This window comes from Etheostoma cragini, chromosome 15 (genome assembly GCF_013103735.1).
Source record: "Etheostoma cragini isolate CJK2018 chromosome 15, CSU_Ecrag_1.0, whole genome shotgun sequence".
Classification (NCBI taxonomy): Eukaryota; Metazoa; Chordata; class Actinopteri; order Perciformes; family Percidae; genus Etheostoma; species Etheostoma cragini.
This window is the reverse complement of record NC_048421.1, coordinates 152,612-156,702: the sequence shown is the minus strand read 5'-3', so window position 1 is coordinate 156,702 and position 4,091 is coordinate 152,612. Positions and strand designations below refer to the sequence as shown.

Genomic DNA, 4,091 nt, shown 5'->3' with positions numbered 1-4,091 from the left:
CTTCTTTTATGGCTCTCAACGAGGCCAGGGGCAGGTTCCTAGGCGGGGGTGGGGGGGGGGGCAAACCCGCCTGGTGGCTCACATAAAGCCCTGGGGCCCAGAGAGCAAACCGGTCGGAGCTGAACAGGCCGGCCCAGCAGGTCGGGGCCGTCTCCACTAAGGGGGGAACATAACTTAGTACATCTTTCCTTGTACTTGTACTTTTCAGATTCTCAATTATTTATTATCATGGTTCCTTTTGTACTTTTATAGCTAATGAAAAACTGCACTTAGACTTATATTGGAGAATATGTAACAACCACATTAATACCCACATACAACACTGACAAACACTTCAAACAGTTGGTACAGTGTGTTAAAGTACTGCAGTATTTTGAAAAGTTACCAGTACAGCGTGTTAAAGTACTGCAGTATGTTGAAAAGTTACCAGAACAGTGTGTTAAAGTACTGCAGTATGCTGAAAAGTTACCAGTACAGCATGTTAAAGTGCTGCAGTATGTTGAGAAGTTACCAGTACAGTGTGATAAAGTACTGCATTATGTTGAAAAGTTACCAGTATTTATTGTTAAAGTACTGCAGTATGTTGAAAAGTTACCAGTACAGTGTGTTAAAGTACTGCAGTATGTTAAAAAGTTACCAGTACAGTGTGTTAAAGTACTGCAGTATGTTGAAAAGTTACCAGCACAGTGTGTTAAAGTACTGCAGTATGTTGAAAAGTTACCAGTACAGCGTATTAAAGTACTGGAGTATGTTGAAAAGTTACCAATACATCGTGTTAAAGTACTGCAGTATGTTGAAAAGTTACCAGTACATCATGTTAAAGTACTGCAGTATGTTGAAAAGTTACCAGTACAGTGTGTTAAAGTACTGCAGTATGTTAAAAAGTTACCAGTACAGTGTGTTAAAGTACTGCAGTATGTTGAAAAGTTACCAGTACAGTGTGTTAAAATACTGCAGTATGTTGAAAAGTTACCAGTACAGTGTGTTAAAGTACTGCAGTATGTTGAAAAGTTACCAGTACAGCGTATAAAAGTACTGCAGTATGTTGAAAAGTTACCAATACAGCGTGTTAAAGTACTGCAGTATGTTGAAAAGTTACCAGTACATCGTGTTAAAGTACTGCAGTATGTTGAAAAGTTACCAGTACAGCGTGTTAAAGTACTGCGGTATGTTGAAAAGTTACCAGTACAGCGTGTTAAAGTACTGCAGTATGTTGAAAAGTTACCAGTACAGCGTGTAAAAGTACTGCGGTATGTTGAAAAGTTACCAGTACAGCGTGTTAAAGTACTGCAGTATGTTGCACCTGTTCACTGGTTGTGGTGGAAAGTAAGTAAGTACATGTACTCCAGTTCTCTACTTCAGACCACATTTTGAGGTACTTGTACTTTACTGGAGTATTTTCTTTTTATGTTAGGCTACTTTCTACTTTTACTCCGCTACATTTTGGAGTGAAATATTCTACTTTAGTTACAAATTACTTTAGTTACAAGTTAGTTTAGTTACTATTAACTTTAGTTACTCCTCTACATTCATCTAACAGCTTTAGTTACTATAAACTTTAGTTACTAGTTAGTTTAGTTACTATTAACTTTAGTTACTAGTTACTTTAGTTACTAGTTACTTTAGTTCCTGGTTACTTTAGTTACTGGTTACTTTCCACATTAAGATTCCTGCACATTAAACACATGTTGTTAATAATCTGATGTACATATTACTACACTACTTATATTACTAGATTACTTACTTTAGTACTGAGCCTTTCTGGCTCAGTACTAAACTGGTTTGAATCCTACTTACAGAATAGGGATTACTTTGTGTCAATAGGTAATTATACATCTGAAAATACAAATATGACGTGCGGAGTCCCCCAAGGCTCTATTCTGGGACCTCTTCTGTTTAACATCTACATGCTTCCACTGGCCCAGATTATGGAAAACAACAAAATAAGTTACCATACTTATGCGGATGACACACAAATTTACATCACCTTATCGCCAGGGGACTATAGTCCAATACAAAAACTGACTAAGTGCATCTAACAAATTAACGACTGGATGTGCCAGAACTTTCTGAAATTAAATGAAGGAAAAACTGAGTTGGTTGTTTTTGGAGCGAAAGAGGAACGATTAAAAGTCTGCGCTCAGCTTCAAACAACAATGTTGAAAACAACAGACAAAGCCAGAAATCTTGGTGTAGTCATGGACTCAGTCCTGAATTTTAACAGCCACATTAAGACAATTACAAAGTCAGCCTATTAACACCTTAAGAACATATCAAGGGTTAAAGGAATTATGTGTCAACAGGATTTGGAAAAACTGGTCCATGCTTTCATCTTCAGTAGACATGACTACTGTAACGGGGTCTTTACAGGTCTCACTAAAAAATCAATCAGACAGCTGCAGCTGATTCAGAACGCTGCTGCTCGGGTCCTCACTAAGACCAAGAGACTGGATCACATCACTCCAGTTCTGAAGTCTTTACACTGGCTTCCTGTGCCTCAAAGAATTGATTTCAAAGTACTTTTGCTAGTTTTTAAATCACTCAATGGTTTAGGGCCAAAATACATTTCTGATCTTCTACTACACTACGAACCACCCAGACCTCTCAGGTCATCTGGGACAGGTCTGCTACTACACTATGATCCCCCCAGACCTCTCAGGTCATCTGGGACAGGTCTGCTACTACACTATGACACACCCAGACCTCTCAGGTCATCTGGGACAGGTCTGCTACTACACTATGATCCCCCCAAACCTCTCAGGTCATCTGGGACAGGTCTGCTTTCTGTCCCCAGAGTCAGAACTAAACAGGGTGAAGCAGCGTTCAGTTTCTATGCTCCTCATATCTGGAATAAACTCCCAGAAACCTGCAGAGCCGCTGCTACTCTCAGTTCTTTTAAATCAAGGCTGAAGACCTTCCTTTTTGATGCTGCCTTTCTTTAAATTATGTTCTTTTAATGTTTAATTTCTTATGCTGCACTGTAACTTTTATTCTTGTGTTTTATGTGTCTTAATGTTTCTATTTTTAATTCACGTGTTTTATCTGTTTTTATTTTTTTAACAGATTTTGTGTAAAGCACTTTGAATTGCCCCGTTGCTGAAATGTGCTATACATATAATGCTGCCTTGCATTGCATTGCCTTGCCTTGCAATAATCTGAATACTTGTTCCAGCGCTGGGTCTGATGCGGACGTGTCACCTCAGCTCCATGGTGACAAGTTCTGTCATCACCTGTCAGGTGTGATAGGATCTCAACGCCCCCCCCCCCCCCCCCCCCCCCCCCCCCCCCCTCCTGTCAGCTGGTTCGTCATCTTCTCACCTTAGGGCAGAGCTGTCAATCATCAGCAGGAGTCATTTCCTATGAAGAAACAGGTACACTTGTGTGATGAATACTGACTGAATAACTTAGACCAGCACCTGTCAGGTATGATAAGATCTCCCGTTTGTGGTCCAACTGGATGTCTGTTCCTCAGGGCTCCGTGTGGACTGACGGGACCGGGCGGTCGGCTCCTCTGGGGGGACAGGAGGAGCCGACGGGTCCGGCTCCATTCCTACCCTCCCCTCCCCCCCCTCCCCCCCATCAGGTGCGCTCCGACAGCATCACACTCTCCACACAGAGAGCCTCCAACACCACCCGCTGGGTCTTTAACATGGAGTTACTCTAGGAATGATGTTTAATGTGTGGCATGGCACCGAGGGGCAGTCGCACACAGTTACACAACACAACACAGTTACACAACACAACACAACACAGTTACACAACACAACACAACACAACACAGTTACACAATACAACAGAACACAGTTACACAACACAACACAACAGACAAAAGACCTTTCAACCACAGCTACCAGTCTAACATACTCTACTTAAACTGACAATTAAATACATAAAACCTTTTGGGGTTGGGTGGTGTTGTGTTGTGTGTTGTGTGGACAACATGAAGAAGACATGAGGACAACATGGAGACAACATGAGGACAACATGAGGGGCAACGTGAAGACAACATGAGAACAACATGAGGACAACATGAAGACAACATGAGGGCAACATGAGGACAACATGAAGACAACATGAGGACAACATGAAGA

General features: G+C 41.4%; 1 protein-coding gene across 1 annotated transcript in view; it reads left to right on the top strand.

The window, feature by feature from the left end:
- Positions 1-4,091, top strand: part of LOC117958237 — an 859,617-nt gene that overhangs the window by 774,637 nt on the left and 80,889 nt on the right. The gene's annotated exons all lie outside the window — the stretch shown is intronic.